This window comes from Ambystoma mexicanum, chromosome 1q (genome assembly GCF_040938575.1).
Source record: "Ambystoma mexicanum isolate Mex_15411 chromosome 1q, UKY_AmexF1_1, whole genome shotgun sequence".
Classification (NCBI taxonomy): domain Eukaryota; kingdom Metazoa; phylum Chordata; class Amphibia; order Caudata; family Ambystomatidae; genus Ambystoma; species Ambystoma mexicanum.
In genome coordinates, this window is record NC_090922.1 from 1,542,460,646 (window position 1) to 1,542,488,590 (window position 27,945).

General features: G+C 55.6%; 2 protein-coding genes across 2 annotated transcripts in view; one reads left to right on the top strand and one right to left on the bottom strand.

Moving 5' to 3' along the window:
• LOC138551563 (zinc finger protein 271-like) overlaps positions 1-22,073 on the bottom strand; it is a 259,519-nt gene extending 237,446 nt beyond the window's left edge. Inside the window, exon 1 of the mRNA XM_069642495.1 lies at positions 21,776-22,073. The gene's annotated coding sequence lies outside the window, so the exon portion shown is untranslated. The remainder of the gene's footprint in view (positions 1-21,775) is intronic.
• Positions 22,074-22,411: 338 nt separating this feature from the next.
• LOC138551615 (zinc finger protein 432-like) overlaps positions 22,412-27,945 on the top strand; it is a 39,778-nt gene continuing 34,244 nt past the window's right edge. Inside the window, exons 1-2 of the mRNA XM_069642498.1 lie at positions 22,412-22,730; positions 24,769-24,824. The gene's annotated coding sequence lies outside the window, so the exon portion shown is untranslated. The remainder of the gene's footprint in view (positions 22,731-24,768; positions 24,825-27,945) is intronic.

The window sequence follows — 27,945 nt, forward strand, 5'->3', positions numbered from 1 at the left end:
GAGTGATGGGTGGTGGGATCCCTATGCGTGGTAGTAGAAGCTCTGCAGTGAATGGAAAGTGATGGGTGGAGGGATCCGTATGTGCGGTAGCAGAAGCTCTGCAGTGAATGGAGAGTGATGGGTGGTGGGATCCCTATGTGTGGTAGCAGAAGCTCTGCAATGAATGGAAAGTGATGGGTGGAGGGATCCCTATGTGTGGTAGCAGAAGCTCTGCAGTGAATGGAAAGTGATGGGTGGTGGGATCCCTATGTGTGGTAGCAGAAGCTCTGCAGTGAATGGAAAGTGATGGGTGGTGGGATCCCTATGTGTGGTAGCAGAAGCTCTGCAGTAAATGGAAAGTGATGGGTGGAGGGATCCTTATGTTTGGTAGCAGAAGCTCTGCAGTGAATGGAAAGTGATGGGTGGAGGGATCCCTATGCACGGTAGCAGAAGCACTGCAGTGAATGGAAAGTGATGGGTGGAGAGATCCCTATGCACGGTAGCAGAAACTCTGCAGTGAATGGAAAGTTATGGGTGGAGGGATCCCTAGGGGTGTTACCAGAAGCTCTGCAGTGAATGGAAAGTGCTGGGTGGAGGGATCCCTAGGGGCATTAGCAGAAGCTCTGCAGTGAATGGAGAGTGATGGATGGAGGCATCCCTATGCACGGTAGCAGAAGCTCTGCAGTGAATAGAAAGTGATGGGTGGAGAGATCACTATGTCGGGTAACAGAAGCTCTGCAGTGAATGGAAAGGGATGGGTGGAGGGATCCCTATGTGTGGTAGCAGAAGCTCTGCAGTGAATGGAAAGTGATGGGTGGAGGGATCCCTATGCATGGTAGCAGAAGCTCTGCAGTGAATGGAAAGTGATGGGTGGAGGGATCATTATGTGCAGTAGCAGAGGCTCTGCAGTGAATGGAAAGTGATGGGTGTAGGGATCCCTATGCACGATAGCAGAAGCTCTGCAGTGAATTTAAAGTGATGGATGGAGGGATCCCTATGTGTGGTAGCAGAAACTCTGCAGTGAATGGAAAGTGATGGGTGGTGGGATCCCTATGTGTGGTAGCAGAAACTCTGCAATGAATGGAGAGTGATGGGTGGAGGGATCCCTATGCGTGGTAGCAGAAACTCTGCAGTGAATGGAAAGTGATGGGTGGAGGGATCCCTATGTGTGGTAGCAGAAACTCTGCAGTGAATGGAAAGTGATGGATGGAGGGATCCCTATGCATGGTAGCAGAAGTTCTGCAGTGAATGGAAAGTGATGGATGGAGGGATCCCTATGCACAGTAGCAGAAGCTCTGCAGTGAATGGAAAGTGATGGGTGGTGGGATCCCTATGTGTGGTAGCAGAAGCTCTGCAGTGAATGGAGAGTGATGGGTGGTGGGATTCCTATGCGTGGTAGCAGAAGCTCTGCAGTGCATGGAATGTGATAGGTAGAGGGATCCCCAGGGGCGTTAGCAGAAGCTCTGCATTGAATGGAATCTGATAGGTTGAGGGATCCTTAGGGGCATTAGCAGAAACTCTGCAGTGAATGGAATCTGATAGGTGGAGGGATCCCTAGGGGCGTTAGCAGAAGCTCTGCAGTGAATGGAATCTGATAGGTGGAGGGATCCCTAGGGGCGTTAGCAGAAGCTCTGCAGTGAATGGAATCTGATAGGTGGAGGGATCCCTAGGGGCGTTAGCAGAAGCTCTGCAGTGAATGGAATCTGATAGCTGGAGGGATCCCTAGGGGCGTTAGCAGAAGCTCTGCAGTGAATGGAATCTGATAGGTGGAGGGAGCCTTAGGGGCGTTAGCAGAAGCTCTGCAGTAAAGGAATCTGATAGCTGGATGCATCCCTAGGGGCGTTAGCAGAAGCTCTGCAGTGAATGGAATCTGATAGCTGGAGGGATCCCTAGGGGCGTTAGCAGAAGCTCGGCAGTGAATGGAATCTGATAGGTGGAGGGAACCCTAGGGGCGTTGGCAGAATCTTCTCTCTCAGCTTCACAAGTCTCAGCATTACAGATTGTGAACTTAATCTTCTTACAAGCTCCCTTCCCCAGCTTGGCCACACCTCTTTGTTCCAGTAGCTACCCCAGAGATGTACCGGCACTCTTCCCACTTTGGATAACCTTAACATTTGTATTAAAGGACACTTCGAAGTAAAGGTGGTTGGATCTTAATGGGGCTTGTTTCACTTTAGAAAGTATTCTGCTGCTGGCTTGGGTAATACTTGCTTTCCTCCTTACTTCAGTGACTTCTATAATTATATAATACTGGTTCTGAAAGTTACAAGATTCTGGTTTCACAAGGGAAATGGATTTAGGTAAATGTGACCACTCTTTGATGAAGATTTTTAGCCTTAACCCCTTAAGTGCTAAGGGCGAGTATGCTTGTCCTTTTTGCATAGACTTGATTAAAGAGCAGCAGTTAAGGGGTTAAAGAACTATAAGGACTTTCTTTCCCTTTGATTCATACAGGGTGATACTTTTGACTCTGGCCGGGAATTGCAATTGTCCATAGGCGACCTCTCTTGGATGTAATAATGCTTGTAACAATTCATGAATGCCAGCTTTAACTTTCCTACTGATGTAGAACAGCGTTCTCCCTCTTGGTTGGAGACATGCGAACAGTCCAGTAAAGTTACTGAGTTCAACAATGGGGAAAAAAGTAAAGCTTTTCGTTCACACAAGCACTCACTCTATCTTGCGTTAAATATGCTCTTGATACATTTCCTTTATTGTTCCAGTTTTTCACAGCAACAAATAACTTCTACTCAATCCCAATTCTATGCGAGTTATACTTGAACTGGTTACAGTTACCAGCAAGTGTTTTACAGTGAATCTGAATACGAAGCTTCGCTCACTGGCTCCAGACATACTGTGGTTGCGGGCTGATTCCACTTCTCAACTTTTCTTCCTTCTGCTACTGCTACTTTAGCCACTCTTGGGACCCACATCCCTCTGCAGCATGGGTGTCTCTGATCCAGCCTCGACCACAGGGAGCCTGCTTCACTCTTCAATCCCTCTGCTTGCTCCTCCAGCATGGGCCTCGGATTGCAGCACAATGTTGGCTCTGCAATCGCATCTACCAGGCGCACCTGGGAAGACGTTTAACATCAGCACGTCTCTCTCAGTGCAGGCACTGCCAAAATGGGTTTGTGAACACAGGACCAACTCAGAATCTGCAGGTGAAATCTGCTCTTCTCTTGTCCAGGCAACCCTTAAGTGATCACACTTCCTCATGAACTGCCACCCCTGTGCTCTTCTCCTTCTGCTACTACTACCAGCCTTTCAGCTCCTTCTTTTTTCTCCTTCCTGCTGCAGCCTTTTATTCCATAGAAGTGGGTCAATTAAGTTCAGGTGCAGGCCCTTAGTTTTAATTGCCTGACCCTGGCAAAGGTTGTTAGGCCTATGTTATGCTTGAACTAAAATGGCGCTGGTGCTCAATGCATTCTGGGAGCGCTCGGAGCCATGATGGATATTTACTTCATGCCGCAGTGAAAAGCTGCACACATTTTGCTGAGTGTTAGATTCATGGTGCTGAGAAAAACATGCTTTCCAAACCTGGTATGCGGTCAAGGAAATTTCTGCTGGGAAAGCTAACTTTGTTATGGTTTGCTACTGTTCCCCGTGGAGCATATTTTTAGAGAAGGGAGGCACTACGCTTCTTGGGGGAGCTCTCGATTGACCCAGCTAGCAACCGACGGCTGTTCCTCAACTGCGCAAGTGCAATTTCAAGAAGGTTCGAGAATTGACTCCCCTTTGTGGAGTGTGTATATATGCGGAAGCCCGGAGGTGGTCAGGTGAGACTTCAGCCGGAGAAGGACGCTTACGTCCGGCCCTCCTGTGAGCTGTGGTGCTCTCGGCCTGGCTGTTCCCGGGGTCTTCCAGCCGCTTCTGGGCGAGATGAGGAATCCTGTTACGCTCACGGTGATGTATTTCCTTTTGAATTCTTTACTTCTTCTGTGATTTATGTCCATATTATTTTTGTGAGTTATTTCTATGTACTTCTTAGCTTTGAATAAATAGCCGTATAAGAGCTGATTATCTTCTAAGAGTGCGTGGCTGTGAGTTATTGCGTCTGTCTACGTTCAAAGTATTTGCTCTGTAATTGCATTGGTGATTTATGTTTGTTCCGTGCACTTTGGGGAGAGCAATACAGCCTACTTGCCTGTCCTCCACTACTACATGCCTCCTGAGCTCTCTTCTTTGTCTCAGTCCCTGTGGTATTAGGGAACATTTAGTTAACTTTAGTGAAGTTAGGGTTTCCATTTTTTTAATACTTTTAAGGGTAGTTTTATTTCTCATAATATTTTTAGAAGAGGGATTGTGGGTTTCAATCTTATTAGAGGCAGATAGTATAGAATTTGCAGCACTCTCACTATTTCTAGTAGTGTACCTTTAGCATTCAGGAAGATGTTCATTTTTGGGTAAACAAACCATATGTATTTGTCATCTAGCAACATGTGTAGCTGCACCTATTATTGTCTAGGACTTGTCAAGTTCAGAGCACTAGACAGATGTGTTTGTATTCTTGTATTTTTGTATTTCTACACTTTAACCACTCCCAGACTTGCACAATTCCGAATCCGATGATGCAGGGCTTTAATCTGTAACTTGTATACAAATGTGTAATTTCACCATTCCTTCCCATGCCTCATGTACTGTCTGGTATACACACAAGACTGGGCTGTATTACGGCATTTACTATGTGCAGTAGTCCATGTCCCCAGCACTCTACCAATAGACTCAGCTAATCTGAGCCATATTTCCGTCCTCCAGGCGCCCCCCCCCCTGGTACTGCAACATTCGTTACGCTCACTGTGTGTCCCATCCACACGATCCCTTCTCCTTTTCTAAAAGTGACTGATGCCAACGTGCATCCAGTCCCTGGCACAGAAGCCACCTCGGCAGCCTTTCCATCACGACATTTTTTCTAAAAATCACTTCCCTCCAAGCGTGCACAGCCCTCCGACCAGCCAGCCTATACCCGCTCGCCCCTATACCACGTCACTGCTAACGCTACGAGACACTAGTCTCCAGCGCATGCGTGGTAGCGCTCCTCCTCACAGTGCTTATACTGAGCTCTCATTTCCAGAATCAGCACAGGCACCATTTTGAGACGCCTGCACCTCGTTGCTGCCTGCCGACACTCGCACCAGGTACGTGTCTTTTGCTCCCCCTGCAGAGCAAAGTAGATTTAAGCAACAGGCTCCCTGCAACCTTGCACTTCATCCAGCCTGCGTGCATGCATTAAGCCTGATTCCCCCCTGTGCTGTTTTCCTTTTGTGCTCCCAGGGCTCATGAGACGGCTCATCCCCACGAGCTCCCCAGCCTCGAAGACTTTTCTCTTGGTTGCCTCCCGATTTGGCTCCCCGTGAAAACGCACTCTGTGCCCCTCCAACCTGTTACAGGTAAACTTCTTCTCTTCAATGAGTGCTCCCACACTCACTCCATACCTGTGTTTGCGCCACACAATCAACTATATAGTAGCGCTGCAAAACTGCTGTTTGCTTTCCTCTCTCCCAGTTTTCCTAGGGTGTCACTCCACGTGGACCCTCCTCGGACCCTGTCCATCGCATCATGGATCCTGTACCAGCCACGCATAAGGGTGGCCTCCCACCAGCCTGGCCACCCTTTCGACATATGCATTTCCAGCCTGCCACTTCACCTGCCCCAGTATGGAACCTCCTGCGTCCACCTGCGCATACTGGTAGCACAACCAGTGGTGAGTGGACCCCCTCTTTTGGAATCTGCCCCAAGACCTGTGTTTTACAGGCCGATTCATGGAATAATTAGCGCGGCGCAAGTGGGCAAAAACGTGCGAATCGCAGTGGAATAGCGAAAATCGCAGTGCAAGTGCGAAAATCGCACGAAAAGCAGCGCACGTCGATTCATGGAAGGCCGTGCGCGAGAAAACCAGCGGATGTGTGATAAAAAAGTGCGCGGCGCACGTTGGCGCACAGGCCATCTAACAGCGTGCGCCAGGTCACAGCGAAAATCGCACAGGCCACAGCGAAATTCGCACATAGCGCGGCGCACGCAACAAAAGTAGGCGGAACACGGGCGTAACACTCGGAATGGGGAACAACTTGCCAAAACGTGGGCGTCACGGGGGAAGTACAGGGCACAAGTGCGCGGAACGCCCACACGCTCGCCTACAACACGTATTCATGGAATAGAATAGGGGAAAAAAGCGCACGCTCAAACCAGCGCACAGGCACAAACACGACCGCCACAAGAAAGCAGGCGGTAGCGTCTCTGCGGCTGTAAGAAATGTGCGCCAAAAGGTGCGCCAACAAATAGCATCTATATACTGCCATGATGAATGTCCTATACTGTGGCCCTCCAGGAAAAATGACGTGCAAAGGGGTACCCACAAACACGGACACCCGCTGACAAAAAATACGTGTGCGTGTATACCGGGGTGCGCGGGAAGTCTCACACGCGATTTCAGCAGGGTACGTGTATCACAGGGGTTCGCGTGAAGTTATTCACGCGATCGGGCCAGGGGGAGCGGGCTACGTGTATTTCAGGGGTTCGCGTGAAGTTTCACACACGATCGGGCCTGGGGGAGCGGGCTACGTGTATTACAGGGGTTCGCGTGAAGTTCCTCACGCGATCGGGCCTGGGGGAGCGGGCTACGTGTATTCCAGGGGTGCGTGAGAAGTTCCACACGCGAATAGCCTGGGCGCGTGTATTTCAGGGGTGCGTGGGAAGTTCCACACGCGAATAGCCTGGGCGCGTGTATTTGAGGGGTGCGCGGGAAGTTCCCCACGCGAATAGCCTGGGCGCGTGTATTTCAGGGGTGCGCGGGAAGTTCCACACGCGAATAGCCTGGGCGCGTGTATTTGAGGGGTGCACGGGAAGTTCCACACGCGAATAGCCTGGGCGAGTGTATTTCAGGGGTGCGCGGGAAGTTCCACACGCGAATAGCCTGGGCGCGTGTATTTCAGGGGTGCGCGGGAAGTTCCACACGCGAATAGCCTGGGTGCGTGTATTTCAGGGGTGCGCGGGAAGTTCCACACGCGAATAGCCTGGGCGCGTGTATTTCAGGGGTGCGCGGGAAGTTCCACACGCGAATAGCCTGTGCGCGTGTATTTCAGGGGTGCGCGGGAAGTTTTACACGCGAATAGCCTGGGCGCGTGTATTTCAGGGGTGCGCGGGAAGTTTTACACGCGATTTCAGCACGGTACGTGTATTTCAGGGGTGCCGGGGAGTCCCACATGTGATTTGACAGTGTGGGTCCTCCCAGGTGTACCCTGTACACCCTCCACGGCCCCTGCAGGCAGCCCACACCACAGGGGACTACCCTGCATCCCTGGTCATGTCCCGCAGGCAGCCCACCCAACATGGGCATGCCCCCCAGCAAAGGCACATGTCTCCTTGAACTAATGAACACCAACTCATGTCCCCCACCCCCCAGCACTGTGGGGCACCTGCCAGCAGGCCCCCACCCATGTCCAACTCATGTCTCCCACCACCACCACCCCCACCCCCCAGCCACCAGGGTCACCCTCCACCAGGCCCCCACTCATGTCACCCACCACCCCCACCCCCCTGCCACCAGGGGCACCCTCCACCAGGCCCCCACTCATGTCTCCCACCACCCCCACCCCCCAGCCACCAGGGTCACCCTCCACCAGGCCCCCACTCATGTCTCCCACCACCCCCACACCCCAGCAGTGCAGGGGCACCCTCCACCAGGCCCCCACTCATGTCTACCACCACCCCCACCCCCCCAGCCACCAGGGGCACCCTCCACCAGGCACCCACCCATGTCTCCCACCACCCCCACCCCCCAGCCACCAGGGGCAGCCTCCACCAGGCCCCCACCCATGTCCAACCCATGTCTCCCACCACCCCCAGCCACCAGGGGCACCCTCCACCAGGCCCCCACCCATGTCTCCCACCACCCCCACCCCCCAGCAGTGCAGGGGCAGCCTCCACCAGGCCCCCACCCATGTCTCCCACCACCCCCACCCCCCAGCCACCAGGGGCATCCTCCACCAGGCCCCCACCCATGTCTCCCACCACCCCCACCCCCCTGCCACCATGGGCAGACTCCAGCAGGCCCCCACTCATGTCTCCCACCACCCCCCAGCCACCAGGGTCACCCTCCACCAGGCCCCCACTCATGTCACCCACCACCCCCACCCCCCTGCCACCATGGGCAGACTCCAGCAGGCCCCCACTCATGTCTCCCACCACCCCCACCCCCCTGCCACCATGGGCAGACTCCAGCAGGCCCCCACTCATGTCACCCACCACCCCCAGCCACCAGGGTCACCCTCCACCAGGCCCCCACTCATGTCTCCCACCACCCCCACACCCCAGCAGTGCAGGGGCAGCCTCCACCAGGCCCCCACTCATGTCACCCACCACCCCCACACCCCTGCCACCATGGGCAGACTCCAGCAGGCCCCCACTCATGTCTCCCACCACCCCCACCCCCCAGCCACCAGGGTCACCCTCCACCAGGCCCCCACTCATGTCTCCCACCACCCCCACACCCCAGCAGTGCAGGGGCACCCTCCACCAGGCCCCCACTCATGTCTACCACCACCCCCACCCCCCCAGCCACCAGGGGCACCCTCCACCAGACCCCCACCCATGTCTCCCACCGCAGCCTCCACCAGGCCCCCACCCATGTCCAACCCATGTCTCCCACCACCCCCACCCCCCAGCCACCAGGGGCAGCCTCCACCAGGCCCCCACCCATGTCTCCCACCACCCCCACCCCCAGCCACCAGGGGCATCCTCCACCAGGCCCCCACCCATGTCTCCCACCACCCCCACCCCCCAGCAGTGCAGGGGCATCCTCCACCAGGCCCCCACTCATGTCTCCCACCACCCCCACCCCCCAGCAGTGCAGGGGCACCCTCCACCAGGCCCCCACTCATGTCTACCACCACCCCCACCCCCCCAGCCACCAGGGCAGGGGCAGCCTCCACCAGGCCCCCACTCATGTCTACCACCACCCCCACCCCCCCAGCCACCAGGGGCACCCTCCACCAGGGGCACCCCTGCCACCATGGGCAGACTCCAGCAGGCCCCCACTCATGTCTCCCACCACCCCCACCCCCCAGCCACCAGGGTCACCCTCCACCAGGCCCCCACTCATGTCTCCCACCACCCCCACACCCCAGCAGTGCAGGGGCACCCTCCACCAGGCCCCCACTCATGTCTACCACCACCCCCACCCCCCCAGCCACCAGGGGCACCCTCCACCAGACCCCCACCCATGTCTCCCACCGCACCCTCCACCAGGCCCCCACCCATGTCTCCCACCACCCCCACCCCCCAGCCACCAGGGGCACCCTCCACCAGGCCCCCACTCATGTCTCCCACCACCCCCACACCCCAGCAGTGCAGGGGCAGCCTCCACCAGGCCCCCACTCATGTCTCCCACCACCCCAACACCCCAGCAGTGCAGGGGCAGCCTCCACCAGGCCCCCACTCATGTCACCCACCACCCCCACACCCCTGCCACCATGGGCAGACTCCAGCAGGCCCCCACTCATGTCTCCCACCACCCCCACCCCCCTGCCACCATGGGCAGACTCCACCAGGCCCCCACCCATGTCTCCCACCACCCCCAGCCACCAGGGGCACCCTCCACCAGGCCCCCACTCATGTCTCCCACCACCCCCACGCCCCAGCAGTGCAGGGGCAGCCTCCACCAGGCCCCCACTCATGTCTCCCACCACCCCCACCCCCCAGCAGTGCAGGGGCAGCCTCCACCAGGCCCCCACTCATGTCTACCACCACCCCCACCCCCCCAGCCACCAGGGGCACCCTCCACCAGGCCCCCACCCATGTCTCCCACCACCCCCAGCCACCAGGGGCACCCTCCACCAGGCCCCCACTCATGTCTCCCACCACCCCCACACCCCAGCAGTGCAGGGGCAGCCTCCACCAGGCCCCCACTCATGTCTCCCACCACCCCCACACCCCAGCAGTGCAGGGGCAGCCTCCACCAGGCCCCCACTCATGTCACCCACACGCGAATAGCCTGGGCGCGTGTATTTGAGGGGTGCGCGGGAAGTTCCCCACGCGAATAGCCTGGGCGCGTGTATTTCAGGGGTGCGCGGGAAGTTCCACACGCGAATAGCCTGGGCGCGTGTATTTGAGGGGTGCACGGGAAGTTCCACACGCGAATAGCCTGGGCGAGTGTATTTCAGGGGTGCGCGGGAAGTTCCACACGCGAATAGCCTGGGCGCGTGTATTTCAGGGGTGCGCGGGAAGTTCCACACGCGAATAGCCTGGGTGCGTGTATTTCAGGGGTGCGCGGGAAGTTCCACACGCGAATAGCCTGGGCGCGTGTATTTCAGGGGTGCGCGGGAAGTTCCACACGCGAATAGCCTGTGCGCGTGTATTTCAGGGGTGCGCGGGAAGTTTTACACGCGAATAGCCTGGGCGCGTGTATTTCAGGGGTGCGCGGGAAGTTTTACACGCGATTTCAGCACGGTACGTGTATTTCAGGGGTGCCGGGGAGTCCCACATGTGATTTGACAGTGTGGGTCCTCCCAGGTGTACCCTGTACACCCTCCACGGCCCCTGCAGGCAGCCCACACCACAGGGGACTACCCTGCATCCCTGGTCATGTCCCGCAGGCAGCCCACCCAACATGGGCATGCCCCCCAGCAAAGGCACATGTCTCCTTGAACTAATGAACACCAACTCATGTCCCCCACCCCCCAGCACTGTGGGGCACCTGCCAGCAGGCCCCCACCCATGTCCAACTCATGTCTCCCACCACCACCACCCCCACCCCCCAGCCACCAGGGTCACCCTCCACCAGGCCCCCACTCATGTCACCCACCACCCCCACCCCCCTGCCACCAGGGGCACCCTCCACCAGGCCCCCACTCATGTCTCCCACCACCCCCACCCCCCAGCCACCAGGGTCACCCTCCACCAGGCCCCCACTCATGTCTCCCACCACCCCCACACCCCAGCAGTGCAGGGGCACCCTCCACCAGGCCCCCACTCATGTCTACCACCACCCCCACCCCCCCAGCCGCCAGGGGCACCCTCCACCAGGCACCCACCCATGTCTCCCACCACCCCCACCCCCCAGCCACCAGGGGCAGCCTCCACCAGGCCCCCACCCATGTCCAACCCATGTCTCCCACCACCCCCAGCCACCAGGGGCACCCTCCACCAGGCCCCCACCCATGTCTCCCACCACCCCCACCCCCCAGCAGTGCAGGGGCAGCCTCCACCAGGCCCCCACCCATGTCTCCCACCACCCCCACCCCCCAGCCACCAGGGGCATCCTCCACCAGGCCCCCACCCATGTCTCCCACCACCCCCACCCCCCTGCCACCATGGGCAGACTCCAGCAGGCCCCCACTCATGTCTCCCACCACCCCCCAGCCACCAGGGTCACCCTCCACCAGGCCCCCACTCATGTCACCCACCACCCCCACCCCCCTGCCACCATGGGCAGACTCCAGCAGGCCCCCACTCATGTCTCCCACCACCCCCACCCCCCTGCCACCATGGGCAGACTCCAGCAGGCCCCCACTCATGTCACCCACCACCCCCAGCCACCAGGGTCACCCTCCACCAGGCCCCCACTCATGTCTCCCACCACCCCCACACCCCAGCAGTGCAGGGGCAGCCTCCACCAGGCCCCCACTCATGTCACCCACCACCCCCACACCCCTGCCACCATGGGCAGACTCCAGCAGGCCCCCACTCATGTCTCCCACCACCCCCACCCCCCAGCCACCAGGGTCACCCTCCACCAGGCCCCCACTCATGTCTCCCACCACCCCCACACCCCAGCAGTGCAGGGGCACCCTCCACCAGGCCCCCACTCATGTCTACCACCACCCCCACCCCCCCAGCCACCAGGGGCACCCTCCACCAGACCCCCACCCATGTCTCCCACCGCAGCCTCCACCAGGCCCCCACCCATGTCCAACCCATGTCTCCCACCACCCCCACCCCCCAGCCACCAGGGGCAGCCTCCACCAGGCCCCCACCCATGTCTCCCACCACCCCCACCCCCAGCCACCAGGGGCATCCTCCACCAGGCCCCCACCCATGTCTCCCACCACCCCCACCCCCCAGCAGTGCAGGGGCATCCTCCACCAGGCCCCCACTCATGTCTCCCACCACCCCCACCCCCCAGCAGTGCAGGGGCACCCTCCACCAGGCCCCCACTCATGTCTACCACCACACCCACCCCCCCAGCCACCAGGGGCATCCTCCACCAGGCCCCCACCCATGTCTCCCACCACCCCCACCCCCCAGCAGTGCAGGGGCATCCTCCACCAGGCCCCCACTCATGTCTCCTACCACCCCCACCCCCCAGCAGTGCAGGGGCACCCTCCACCAGGCCCCCACTCATGTCTACCACCACCCCCACCCCCCCAGCCACCAGGGGCACCCTCCACCAGGCCCCCACCCATGTCTCCCACCACCCCCAGCCACCAGGGGCACCCTCCACCAGGCCCCCACTCATGTCTCCCACCACCCCCACACCCCAGCAGTGCAGGGGCAGCCTCCACCAGGCCCCCACTCATGTCTACCACCACCCCCACCCCCCCAGCCACCAGGGGCACCCTCCACCAGGCCCCCACCCATGTCTCCCACCACCCCCACCCCCCAGCCACCAGGGGCACCCTCCACCAGGCCCCCACTCATGTCTCCCACCACCCCCACACCCCAGCAGTGCAGGGGCAGCCTCCACCAGGCCCCCACTCATGTCTCCCACCACCCCAACACCCCAGCAGTGCAGGGGCAGCCTCCACCAGGCCCCCACTCATGTCACCCACCACCCCCACACCCCTGCCACCATGGGCAGACTCCAGCAGGCCCCCACTCATGTCTCCCACCACCCCCACCCCCCTGCCACCATGGGCAGACTCCACCAGGCCCCCACCCATGTCTCCCACCACCCCCAGCCACCAGGGGCACCCTCCACCAGGCCCCCACTCATGTCTCCCACCACCCCCACGCCCCAGCAGTGCAGGGGCAGCCTCCACCAGGCCCCCACTCATGTCTCCCACCACCCCCACCCCCCAGCAGTGCAGGGGCAGCCTCCACCAGGCCCCCACTCATGTCTACCACCACCCCCACCCCCCCAGCCACCAGGGGCACCCTCCACCAGGCCCCCACCCATGTCTCCCACCACCCCCACCCCCCAGCCACCAGGGGCACCCTCCACCAGGCCCCCACTCATGTCTCCCACCACCCCCACACCCCAGCAGTGCAGGGGCAGCCTCCACCAGGCCCCCACTCATGTCTCCCACCACCCCCACACCCCAGCAGTGCAGGGGCAGCCTCCACCAGGCCCCCACTCATGTCACCCACCACCCCCACACCCCTGCCACCATGGGCAGACTCCAGCAGGCCCCCACTCATGTCTCCCACCACCCCCACCCCCCTGCCACCATGGGCAGACTCCAGCAGGCCCCCACTCATGTCTCCCACCACCCCCAGCCACCAGGGTCACCCTCCACCAGGCCCCCACCCATGTCTCCCACCACCCCCACCCCCCAGCCACCAGGGGCACCCTCCACCAGGCCCCCACTCATGTCTCCCACCACCCCCACCCCCCAGCAGTGCAGGGGCAGCCTCCACCAGGCCCCCACCCATGTCTCCCACCACCCCCACCCCCCAGCAGTGCAGGGGCATCCTCCACCAGGCACCCACACATGTCCCCCTGCCCCCAGGTCCTGACGATACTCAATCATGGCAGTAATGGGCAGCATACCCAGCACAAACACCCAGGCAAGGATTGCATCCACCCACATAGTGAATGCAATTACATGATACAACCCCAATGGCAAGTCTGTAAATGAACACATGTCCGTCACACACACATACACAATGGGTGCAAGTGAATGTCAAAACCCATATCATGACATGTATGAAACCAATGAGAAAATACCACAAGTGAAAGTTAAAAAAACATGTATTAAAGATGAAAAATAAGTAAACAAATCAAACATACAACAATGGGGATAACAAAATAAATGGTCCATGTCGGAGAACAAATGTAAAAATAAAAAAAACAAAGTAATCCAAAAACAAATGTTGTCCAAAGCAAAATCATGTGGAAGTAAAATAAAGAAAAACCATTTCCTCATGGTGAACACAATAATTAATAAAAAAAAATGTTTCTTCAAAAAGCAAACTATATACACGAAAATTCCAGGGTCCATGAGCCCAACACCATAAATGAAACCTACTACTACCTAATGAAAATAATATATACAAAAAAGTGGCCATTGTCCGAGCGGTCCAAAAAAACAAAAATTAATAAAGGAAACCTAACACTAACTAACTAAATAACTATATACAAAGGCAGCGGGCAAGTCCTGCGGCTCACTCGGTGATGTTGCTGGCCAGGGCATCATCGAACTCCATGTATATGTCCTGGAGGCGGGACTCTGTCCTGGCCCCGAGGTCTCGCAGGGATAACCCCATGTCCAGCTCAAACTCCCTGCGAGCTTCCTCGAGGCACTCAGCCCGCCTCAACGCCCGACGCATGGAGAACTCCGCCCTGACCATGGTGAGCCGCTCCTCTTCCGCCCGCTGCCGCTCGGCACCTATCCGCTGGACCAACTGCTCCCACACGGAAGACACCACCATCCCAGGGTTGCCCTGCCCTCCGGCCGATGCCTGCCCCTCTGATCTTGAAGGCCCCGAGCCATGATGCCTCCCACGTCGAGCCTGCTGCTGCCTCCGACGCCACTGCCTCTGCCAGCACGACGGCATCCAGGCTGATGGAAACCACCGACGCCGTCGTGCACGTGCCCTGCCTGATGATGCTGTCACATCTTCCATCTGCTGGGGTCCAGTTGCTGTGGACCTCCGACTCCCAACTGTGGCAGGGATGGGATCCCCACCGAGCTGGCTGCATTGGTCGGGGCAGGTCCACAGGGGGCCCTGGTGGCATCTGGGCCGGAAGACGGCAAGGAGAACGACTGGTGTATAGCCTGCACAGAGGAGGAGAGGGCCGCCAGATTGGACAACACATGCAGGAAACCCCCGAACATGGCCGATCCCAATTGGGCCACGTCGGCACGGTGCACTTCGTGATGACGTGCGTGCTCCTCCCGGGAAGCACGCACAGCATCACGAATCACAGCCGTGCGCATCGCGACCCCAATCAGGACCTTCTCCACCCAGTAACACAAGAATGAACGTATGCGTGTCACACGCAGCCTAGAATGACCTCTGAAGGGGTAGGCTACACACGGGGCAAGCACAGATGTTAGATACGTGCGTGACTCACCGTCTGCCTGGTAAACGAGCGTGTAAAAGGAGCATGTTTGGTTGGCAACACCCCCGCCAAAAGAAGATTTGTACGCTGTCTGAGGAGACAGGACAACAGTAGAAGGGAACACTGTTTGAGGGAACAGGCCCAGGTAAACCAGTAAAAGCGAAAAAAGAGAAAAAGCTGTCAGAGGTAACAGGGAATACGAACTTGAAACGCCGTGAAGTAAATCGCGTGTGAAACGACAAGAAGTACAGAATTCACCCACTCGCTCTCCACGAAAAGCACGTACAAGGAAAACGTGTTCTACACGTACCTTTTATACAGGGCCACACGTCCAGCGTCACTTACGCGGCGTGTACGTGCTAGGGCCATTTCCACCAATTACACGCTTTGTCACTTCTGCGTGTAGGGCCATTTCCACCAATTACACGCTTTGTCACTTCTGCGTGTAGGGCCATTTCCACCAATTACACGCTTTGTCACTTCTGCGTGTAGGGCCATTTCCACCAATCACACGCGATTACACTCTGACGTGCAGTCTTTCCACGTGTGCTCTGTCATCACGTGCTGTGTGGGAAACACCCGTGCGGGTCACGTCACAGACGCGCTTACGCGCTGAGGGCCTTTCCTCGGTTTTCACGCTGACGTGCAGGATTTTCACGTGCCAAATCACTCCGTACCAAGCTGGCCACGCGTACGCACACGGAATACCACGCTCCTGCCCGGAAGGCCGAACTACTGCCCCCCAGAGCCCCGAGCACGCTCCCACCTGCTGCTGCCCGACTGCCTGCTGCCCCTGCACTGCTGGGGGGTGGGGGTGGTGGGAGACATGGATGGGGGCCTGGTGGAGGGTGCCCCTGGTGGCTGGGGGGTGGGGGTGGTGGGAGACATGGATGGGGGCCTTGTGAAGGGTGCCCCTGCACTGCTGGGGGGTGGGGGCGGTGGGAGACATGGATGGGGGCCTGGTGGAGGGTGCCCCTGGTGGCTGGGGGGTGGTGGTGGTGGGAGACATGGGTGGGGGCCTGGTGGAGGGTGCCCCTGGTGGCTGGGGGGTGGGGGTGATAGGGGACATGAGTGGGGGCCTGGTGGAGGGTGCCCCTGCACTGCTGGGGGGTGGGGTGATAGGGGACATGGGTGGGGGCCTGGTGGAGGGTGCCCCTGGTGGCTGGGGGGTGGTGGTGGTGGGAGACATGGGTGGGGGCCTGGTGGAGGGTGCCCCTGCACTGCTGGGGGGTGGGGGTGATAGGGGACATGGGTGGGGGCCTGGTGGAGGCTGCCCCTGCACTGCTGGGGGGTGGGGGTGTTGGGAGACATGGGTGGGGGCCTGGTGGAGGCTGCCCCTGCACTGCTGGGGGGTGGGGGTGCAGGGGGACATGAGCAGGTGTGCAGGGTAGTCCCCTGTTTTGTGGGCTGCCTGCAGGGGCCGTGGAGGGTGTACAGGGAACACCTGTGAGGACCCACCCAGCCTAATTGCGTGTGATAATTCCCGCACACCCCTGTAATACACGTACCTGGCCAAATCGCATGTGAGAATTCCCGCGCACCCCTGTAATACACGTACCCTGGCCAATCGCGTGTAGAACTTCCCACGCACCCCTGTAATACACGTACCAGGCCAAATCGCGTTATAATTCCCGCGCACCCCTGTAATACACGTACCTGGCCAAATCGCATGTGAGAATTCCCGCGCACCCCTGTAATACACGTACCCAGCCGAATCGCGTGTAGAACTTCCCGCACACCCCTGTAATGCACGTACCTGGCCAAATCGCATGTGAGAATTCCCGCGCACCCCTGTAATACACGTACCCTGGCCAATCGCGTGTAGAACTTCCCACGCACCCCTGTAATACACGTACCAGGCCAAATCGCGTGTGATAATTCCCGCGCTCCCCTGTAATACACGTACCTGGCCAAATCGCATGTGAGAATTCCCGCGCACCCCTGTAATACACGTACCCAGCCGAATCGCGTGTAGAACTTCCCGCACACCCCTGTAATACACGTAACCTGGCCAATCGCGTGTAGAACTTCCCACGCACCCCTGTAATACACGTACCAAGCCAAATCGCGTGTGATAATTCCCGCGCACCCCTGTAATACACGTACCCTGGCCAATCGCGTGTAGAACTTCCCGCGTACCCCTGTAATACACGTACCCTGGCTAATCGCGTGTATAACTTCACGCGTACCCCTGATATGCACGTTACCCGCTTTGCGTTCCTTGTTTGGCAGCCCTGTAGACTGGTCCAGGGTTAGCGCAGCCCTTTGCGATGATTTAGCGATTTTGATGGCTTTTCCTTGCGTGAGGGCGTTCTTGGGGGCGTTACTGGCGCTGCTGCAGGGTCGCTGCGATACTCTGCGCCACGGCTGGTTTGGGAGCCTGAAATCCATGAATACGCTGTGCGCGGAAATCGGTTTTAGCGCACGTGCCTGGCGCAGACAATCGCACGCGGACACTCTGCGCCAGCCGCTTGCGACACTTTTCTGCGAAATTCTATGAATTACCCTGTTAGTATTAGATACTTTGTATCGACCCACTCCAGCATCTGGCTGTTGTTTTTAACACTGATCTCTTTCCTTCATGATTTTTCCTTGCTTTCTCTCTTTTCACACAGTCTTCTGACTTTTTTTGGCCCAAGAAGAAGGCTATCAACCTATCCTGCCGAAACGTCAGCAGCACACTTACCCAGATTCTCTATGGGCTTTCTTTTGTGTTGCCTCTTAAATCCCTAACATCATATCCAGACGTAGATCGAATATAAGGTCAGACTTTAGCCGGGCACAGGAGACCTAAATTCACTGTCTCCTCTTCGTACACTCTCACAGCGTGTTCTTCATTCTCAATTACATGGGACACTTTGTTTTGTAAGCTGTTGATCATATGCACAAATGAGTAACCCACATCGTATTTCATTGAGTACAGTTTTTCTGCAGTGAATTTTCAACTATGTATGTTATTTCATGAATGGACATCAGGGATTGTTATGCAAAGAAACAACTTGAAATTGCTGCACAAAAACGTTTTTAAAAAAGCTTATAATAGAAAGCTAAATGAAAAATTAAAAATTAGTTTTATATATTTTTTGAGTCGTGTGTTTAGCATCAGCAAGCATGTTGCTTTTCTCAATGGTTGCCCAGAATGACATGTGCTCCCGTTAGGGTCTAAAAAAACCCAGTGTACACTGAACTTCCTCCGTACACCTCTCAGATTTATAGAGGGTAGGACAACCCCCTTGTTATAGCTTCTCCAGCCCTCCAGTCCTTCCCGCTTCAGGGCAGCCTCTTTTCGTTGCATTACGTCAGCACATCAGTACGCTGCCGGGGATCGAAAGGCTTCAAGCGACCTCACAGCTCAAAGTGTTCCTGTGAGGCGGGGTTGTGGGCGGGCAGAGGCAGGAATGGGTGGGAATAGGGATTATCGTGATTATGGGTAGAGAATGGGAGGGTTCATAACCAAACTACACTGTGTCCCTCCTCAAATGTCATTCCTCTGTGCCCCTGTCATATGCCATTCCTCCCTATGTGCACTTTAATCTGTACATGAATACAATAGTTGGGGCTGTACAGGTGTCGCAAGTGACAACTAATAGCACAAAGTAAACAAACAGTGCATCCCGGGATGGCTGTGTAAATTGTACAAAATAGCTATTATCCTTTGTCCTTGTGAATAGACTCTTCCTGGGTTATATTTGTGTGTTTGTTCTCTTTCATGTTTTAACTGGAATTCGTAAGTCATGTTGAAGAACTGATGTTTTTTGCATTTTATTATCTGCAATAAACCTATGCAGCAACCACTTCTATTTTTGAGACATATTTATAACATATTACATTATATTTAAACATGTATTTTTGTTTTAGACATTGGGAGATGAGTATAAAAGAAGTATGACTTCGATTTAAAATAGTAAATGAATGACTTTCACTGGATTCCTGCCTGTGCTGGAAGTTGCACCAGGGTTCATAATTAGCCACGTCCCTATACTTGTATGGCCTTTGTTTTAGTGTTTTTTCCCTTTTGTCTAGTAAGCAGACCGTGTATCTACAAGTATTGTTTCATACTTGCCAACCCTACCGATTTAGGCGGTAGGATACCGCTTTTTAAGCAGTCCTACCACCTACTGATTTTTTGACACCAAATACCGATTTATTTTGTAAAAAAAATATATATATATTTTTTTAAACATTTTTTTTCGTTGCCCACGCCAGCTCGGGTGAGTCTTTCAAGGGCTCCACCGAGTTGGCGTAGCGGCAGAAGGCGCGGCATGCAGGCTTTTAATGTCAAAGGCACCCACGGCGGTGGGCTAAAAGCGCCCCTTCCGCCGCGGGTGCCTTTGGCAAAAGGCACCATTAGCCCCCAACCATGCCAGCTCGGGGGAGTCTTTCAAGGACTTCCCCGAGCTGGTGTAGTGGGAGAAGGCGCAGCATGCAGGCCTTTGATGTAAAAGGCACCCACGGCGGTGGGCTAAGGGCGCCCCACCGCCGCGGATGCCTTTCACAAAAGGAGCCATTAGCCCCCCACCACGCCAGCTCTGGGGAGTCTTTCAAGCGCTCCCCCGAGCTGGCGTGATGGCAGAAGGTGTGGCAGGCGCCTCATTGTCATTGAATGCACCCATGGCGGCGGGCTCATTCAATGACAATGGGCTGATGACACGCCCTATTCCCACACATGCCAACCCTCCCGATTTAGGCAGGAGACTCCCGATTTTTTAGTGAAGAAATACTGCGATTTTTCACGTTCTCCCGCATAAAATGATTATTTCCCCAATGCGTTCCTATGGGGAAATTGTTGTCTCTGGTTTTCTCTGTCGAAATCTCCCTCCCAGGCACGTCAGAATGTTGGCATGTATGCCTATTCCTATCATTAAATGTTAAATGTTAAAGGTATTTGTACCGCGCACCGTCACCAACGGAATTGGTCCCCGGGCGCTCTGGCAGATCTGTAAGCGATAAGGTGGGATGGGTTAGTAAGGTGAAGAGGGAGTAGGATAGTGAGAGTGGTGTTCTGTTGGCAGCTTCAACTCGGTGTACACCGAGTGCTGAGCTTTGGTGCGGGTATTGGATCAGTGTCAGTCCGCGTGTGCTGTTGCTCTGGCTTATGTGTTTTTGCAGTGTTGTGAAGTGCGTGCGGCTTGTTGTGCGAGAGATGGTTGTGTTAGTTTTTTTAGTGAGATAGGTATGCAGTATTTGAGCTTATATTAGTTAGTGGGTTACAAGACTTTTAGCATGCTAACATTCACAGTTTCGTCTAAGTGTGGCACTTGTTGGCCTTCGCATGTGGGCATGCCAACATTCACAGACTTTTCTAGGTGCGGCGCAGGCTGGTGTTTAGAAATCTGTCTAGGTGTGGGCATGCTAGCATTCATACATAATCTGGATGCTACTCAGGCTGGTGTTCACAATTCTAAGTGTGGCACCTGCTAGCATTCAAGTTTCATCCAGGCGGGGGCATGGTGTCCTTCTATCAATCCTATCTAGATGAGACGCAGGCTAATTGTCCACAATTGTCCTCGTCAGACTATTTTTCAACCTTTAAGATTCCTACAGAATTTTGGTCACAGAATGTTGCCATGTATGTTGTTTAAGTTGAATAAACCATCGTTGTTGGGACGTGTGTAGATATGGAAACTTGCCTGCTCTGAGACTCTTTTCTAGCCCAGTGTTGCCAGGTTGGAAGGAAAAAATAAGCTGAATGCCCTTCCAAAACAAGCCCAAAACAAACTGACCCCCATCCAAATAAGCTGAAAAAACAAGCATGCACCTAGAAAATTGTGGAAAGGTCTCAAAAGTAAGAAACATAACACAACAAGAAAAACATACATCGACAGAAAACTACATAGTGTGTTAGAACAACAATATTTTATTGCATGGTGACTAGAAGTCTCAGTTTGCAAAATAATACGGCCCTGAAATATGTGTATTTATTGTTTTATATAGCGCCTTAATGAAGGCGTTATATAATATTGTAACATGGCCAATTGGAAGCTGAAAAGAAACATGGCCTTCCTGAATACATCTCTCTGAGAAAATGTTGTATATAGATTCTAATAATCCTCTAACCCAGTCTTGCAAAAAAAGTTTTCAAAAAATAAATAAATGATGTTAGTGGATAATGCGTCAGCACTGGGGATATCACCAGGATAATATTGCTATAGAGTGACGCTTGCTAAACTAAACCAATCCCCTTCTTTACATGTCAGTGTGTCTGTGCGCTTTCTTTTTGCATATGTTTAGGCATTTGGCATTGATGGGCCACCTGGTGGGCAAGTAACGATCCCATCAGTGCCAAACACTTAAGCATATGCAAAATACAGGGCGCACCCGGGAGCAAGACAAAGCAGCCACTGCCATCAAGTGCTGCCAGCAGCCCAGTGCAGGACGCTCTGTGCCACGTGCAATGGGCGTAACTGCAAATAAACACGCACAATTACACGCGCACAGACGGTCCAACAAGAGGACACAAACCGCGACAAGCGACCTCCAAATATTATACGCGACTTTTGGGCAAAAACAAGCACGAAGCCGTTTATAATAAGCGACACTAATAAGCCTACAATTAAGGCTCCATTATCTTACCTTAATTGGAGGCTTGAGAAGACTGTGCGCATGCCCGGGGGTGCTGTGTATCTTGCTCTGGGCATGCGCAGTGCACTGGATAATGGGTGCGGTTTGTGAGACCCGCGCGGAATACTGGATTTTGCCGTCCATCCATCTTGAGGAAGCTCACCAATGCGCATGACCATTTCCCGATTTACTACATTCGAAATCTCTCTAGACTCTGTCGGCATTGCGCATGCTGTATAGCATCTCTCTACACTGCGCATGTTCTCTTGCCTAGCTCTGGATTGCGCATGCTCTCTTCAATCTTCCTGCACTGCGTATGCTCTCTTCAATCTTCCTGCACTGCGTATGCTTTCTTAAATCTTCCTTCACTGCGCATGCTCTCTTAAATCTTCCTTCACTGCGCATGCTCTCTTGATTCTCAATGTACTGCGCATGCTCTCTGAAATCTTCCTACACTGCGCATGCTCTCTTGATTCTCAATGTACTGCGCATGCTCTCTTCCCTCTGCACTGCGCATGCTCTCTTGATTCTCAATGTACTGCGCATGCTCTCTTCCCTCTGCACTGCGCATGCTCTCTTGATTCTCAATGTACTGCGCATGCTTTCTTCCCTCTGCACTGCGCATGCTCTCTTGATTCTCAATGTACTGCGCATGCTCTCTCCCCTCTGCACTGCGCATGCTCTCTTGATTTTATCTGCACTGCGCATGCTCTCTCCCCTCTGCACGGCGCATGCTCTCTTGATTCTCGATGTACTGCGCATGCTCTCTTCCCTCTGCACGGCGCATGCTCTCTTGATTCTCAATGTACTGCGCATGCTCTCTCCCCTCTGTACGGCGCATGCTCTCTTGATTTTGTCTGCACTGCGCATACCTGCGCCTCGTCTCTGCCGCCGGTGACACGTGTTAGGTATCTCCTGGCATTTGCTCCCGTGTCTGAAGCAGTACTTATGCCATAATTTACTGTCGGTGAGTTACAGGCGGCGGATATGCTTCCCCTTGCAGTCAGAAATAGTCGGTTCACGCTGTCCTGGCTCTGCTATTGCTTCCATTGAGCCGGTCCCCTGTGTATGTGGGGGTGGGGCAGGAGGTGGGGGGTGATATCCTGTGCATGTGGGGGTGGGGTGATATCCTGTGCATTAGGGGGTGGGGGTGGGGTGATATCCTGTGCATGTGGGGGTGGGGTGATATCCTGTGATATCCTGTGCATGTGGGGGTGGGGCAGGAGGTGGAGGGTGATATCCTGTGCATGTGGGGGTGGGGCAGGAGGTGGGGGTGGGGTGATATCCTGTGCATGTGGGGGTGGGGGTGGGGTGATATCCTGTGCATGTGGGGGTGGGGTGGGAGTGGGGTGATATCCTGTGCATGTGGGGGTGGGGCAGGAGGTGGGGGGGTGATATCCTGTGCATGTGGGGGTGGGGCAGGAGGTGGGGGTGGGGTGATATCCTGTGTATGTGGGGGTGGGGCAGGAGGTGGGGGTGGGGTGATATCCTGTGTATGTGGGGGGGTGGGGCAGGAGGTGGGGGGGTGATATCCTGTGTATGTGGGGGTAGGGCAGGAGGTGGGGGGGTGATATCCTGTGCATGTGGGGGTGGGGCAGGAGGTGCGGGTGGGGTGATATCCTGTGTATGTGGGGGTGGGGCACAAGGTGGGGGTGGGATGATATCCTCTGCATGTGGGAGTGGGGGCAGGAGGTGGGGGTGTGGTGATATCCGGTGGGGGTGGGATGATATCCTCTGCATGTGGGAGTGGGGGCAGGAGGTGGGGGTGGGGTGGTATCCTGTGTATGTGGGGGTGGGGCAGGAGATGGGGGGGTGATATCCTGTGTATGTGGGGGTAGGGCAGGAGGTGGGGGGATGATATCCTGTGCATGTGGGGGTGGGGCAGGTGGTGCGGGTGGGGTGATATCCTGTGTATGTGGGGGTGGGGCACAAGGTGGGGGTGGGGTGATATCCGGTGGGGGTGGGATGATATCCTCTGCATGTGGGAGTGGGGGCAGGAGGTGGGGGTGGGGTGGTATCCTGTGTATGTGGGGGTGGGGTGATATCCGGTGGGGGTGTGGTGATTTCCTGTGCATGTGGGGGTGGGGCAGGAGGTGGGAGTGGGGTGATATCCTGTGTATGTGGGGGTGGGGTGATATCCGGTGGGGGTGGGATGATATCCTCTGCATGTGGGAGTGGGGGCAGGAGGTGGGGGTGGGGTGGTATCCTGTGTATATGGGGGTGGGGTAGGAGGTGGTGGTGCAGTCATATCCTGTGTTTGTGGGGATGGGGTGATATCAGGAACTCCCTCTGGATGTCTCGTTCATGTATTGTCTCCGTAGTGTCAAGGCTTGCAATGTTTAATTTGAAGCATTCTTACTGAGCATCCCCCTGACTGGCCCTGTATCCCGGTGGCACTGCAGTGCTGGCAGGTAGGAGCCGCCCCACACTGGATCCCTGCAGCAAACTAGCCCCGTGGGCGAGCCGTGCTAATATGGCCGCCGTGCACACTAGCTTCTCATTGGCTGACCGTGCTTCTTACCCCACTGGCACCCCAGGGAGCCGAGAAACACTAAGGTATCATCACACCCTTCATCCATTCATACTCCACAACACCCACTTTCGTGCTGTTCTGCTGCTACTTGCTTGACAACCTCAGTGCCCACCCTAGGGGTGCCCTTTGACTGCCAAACCCTTGTATATCCCCCACTATACTCACTACTACCATTGCTCCTGGAATACCTCAACCAGCTGGTGTAGCCCCTGTAGCATGTGATACTACTTTCCCAGTCTGTGCCCGTCCTAATTTACTACATTACTGTTCCCTGTCAGAGGGCTTTCTGCCAATAGCCTCCACCTGCTAATTTACTTTAGTTCATGGACCGCTCCGTAATTGCTGATTTGTATGCTCTGATATCTGTACTACTGTAACTAGCGCCTAGATGCCTGAGGGTTTTGTGTGCTGCTATAGATGTTAAAATCAATTGTACGTGAATTAATCATATGGTAATGCTTTCTTTCTCCAGACCTGAAGACTCTATTGGTGTGTTGTATTCAGCAAAAGAAGCACAGGCTACAAAATGTGAGTAACTGCTGTGTGTTATGTCTGCCTCAATACACACGTTGCTCTTTGCTTTTGAGGCAGCTTGCCCCTGCCCTTGCCCTCCGACACCTCTTCCCTTTCTCTAATCTTTTTTCTCTCCTCGTGCCCTGGGGTGGACTAGGAACTCAAAGTTGCACCGGAAATTGTTTTCTAACTGGCCTCATATTGCACAGAGCAAAGATGGATAAAGCAGTACCAACCCTCAATGAACAGTTTGGATGATGGTAAAAGAGTGCATTTTAAAGCACACTTATCCAAAAACTGATTTAAGAGTAATGTTTTAAATATGCTCAACTTATTTTCTGGAGGCTCCTGTAGACACATTTGTCATTCCACCTAATCAGAAGAAACATAGAGATCCAAGAATCTCTGCCCCCTCCCCCTCTATCCCATGCACCCCAACACAAACTATAGCTTGATGTGCTGGCCCCAAGAATCTATGCCCCCTCCCCCTCTAACCCATGCACCCCATCACAAACCATAGCTTGATATGCTGGCCCCAAGAATCTCTGCCCCCCTCTAACCCATGCACCCCATCACAAACCATAGCTTGATATGCTGACCCCAAGAATCTCTGCTCCCCCTCCCCCTCCATCCCATGCACCCCATCACAAACCATAGCTTGATATGCTGGCCCCAAGAATCTCTGCCCCCTCCATCCCTTGCACCCCATCACAAACCATAGCTTGATATGCTGACCCCAAGAATCTCTGTCCCCTCCATCCCTTGCACCCCATCACAAACCATAGCATGATATGCTGGCCCCAATAATCTCTGCCCCCTCCCCCTCCATCCCATGCACCCCATCACAAACCATAGCTTGATATGCTGGCCCCAAGAATCTCTGCCCCCTCCATCCCTTGCACCCCATCACAAACCATAGCGCGATATGCTGGCCCCAAGAATCTCTGTCCCCCCTCCCCCTTTATCCCATGCACCCCATCACAAACCATAGCTCGATATGCTGGCCCCAAGAATCTCTGTCCCCCCTCCCCCTCTAGCCCATGCACCCCATCACAAACCATAGCTTGATATGCTGGCCCCAAGAATCTCTGTCCCCCCTCCCCCTTTATCCCATGCACCCCATCACAAACCATAGCTTGATATGCTGGCCTCAAGAATCTCTGCCCCCTCCCCCTCTATCCCATGCACCCCATCACAAACCATAGCTTGATATGCTGACCCCAAGAATCTCAGCCCCCCTCTCCCTCCATCCCATGCACCCCATCACAAACCATAGCTTGATATGCTGGCCCCAAGAATCTCTGCCCCCCCCCTCCATCCCATGCAGCCCCATCACAAACCATAGCTTGATATGCTGGCCCCAAGAATCTCTGCCCCCTCCATCCCTTGCACCCCATCACAAACCATAGCTTGATATGCTGGTCCCAAGAATCTCAGCCCCCCTCCATCCCCTCCATCCCATGCACCCCATCACAAACCATAGCTTGATATGCTGGCCCCAAGAATCTCAGCCCCCCTCCACCCCCTCCATCCCATGCAGCCCCATCACAAACCATAGCTTGATATGCTGGCCCCAAGAATCTCTGCCCCCTCCATCCCTTGCACCCCATCACAAACCATAGCTCGATATGCTGGCCCCAAGAATCTGTCTCCCCCTCTATTCCATGCACCCCATCACAAACCATAGATTGATATGCTGGCCCCAAGAATCTCTGCCCCCCCTACCCCTCCATCCCATGCACCCCATCACAAACCATAGCTTGATATGCTGGCCCCAAGAATCTCTGCCCCCTCACCCTCCATCCCATGCACCCCATCACAAACCATAGCTTGATATGCTGGCCCCAAGAATCTCTGCCCCCTCACCCTCCATCCCATGCACCCCATCACAAACCATAGCTCGATATGCTGGCCCCAAGAATCTCTGCCCCCTCCCCCTCCATCCCATGCGCACCATCACAAACCATAGCTTGATATGCTGGCCCCAAGAATCTCAGCCCCCCTCTCCCTCCATCCCATGCACCCCATCACAAACCATAGCTTGATATGCTGGCCCCAAGAATCTCTGCCCCCTCCCCCTCCATCCCATGCGCACCATCACAAACCATAGCTCGATATGCTGTCCCCAAGAATCTCAGCCCCCCTCTCCCTCCATCCCATGCACCCCATCACAAACCATAGCTTGATATGCTGGCCCCAAGAATCTCTGCCCCCCCCTCCATCCCATGCAGCCCCATCACAAACCATAGCTTGATATACTGGCCCCAAGAATCTCTGCCACCTCCCCCTCCATCCCATGCACCCCATCACAAACCATAGCTTGATATGCAGGCCCCAAGAATCTCAGCCCCCCTCTCCCTCCATCCCATGCACCCCATCACAAACCATAGCTTGATATGCAGGCCCCAAGAATCTCTGCCACCTCCCCCTCCATCCCATGCGCACCATCACAAACCATAGCTTGATATGCTGGCCCCAAGAATCTATGCCCGCCCCCCTCTATCCCATATTCCCCATCACAAACCATAGCTTGATATGCTGACCCCAAGAATCTATGCCCCGTCCCCCTCTATCCCATGCACCCCATCACAAACCATAGCTTGATATGCTGGCCCCAAGAATCTATGCCCCCTCCCCCTCTATCCCATACACCCCATCACAAACCATAGCTTGATCTGCTGCCCCAAGAATCTCTGCCCCCTCCCCCTCTATCCCATGCACCCCATCACAAACTATAGCTTGATATGCTGACCCCAAGAATCTCAGCCCCCCTCTCCCTCCATCCCATGCACCCCATCACAAACCATAGCTTGATATGCTGGCCCCGAGAATCTCTGCCCCCCCCTCCATCCCATGCACCCCATCACAAACCATAGCTTGATATACTGGCCCCAAGAATCTCTGCCCCCCTCCATCCCATGCGCCCCATCACAAACCATAGCTTGATATGCTGGTCCCAAGAATCTCTGCCCCCTCCCCCTCTATCCCATGCACCCCATCACAAACCATAGCTCGATATGCTGACCCCAAGAATCTCTGCCCCCCCTCCATCCCATGCACCCCATCACAAACCATAGCTCGATATGCTGGCCCCAAGAATCTCTGCCCCCTCCCCCTCTATCCCATACACCCCATC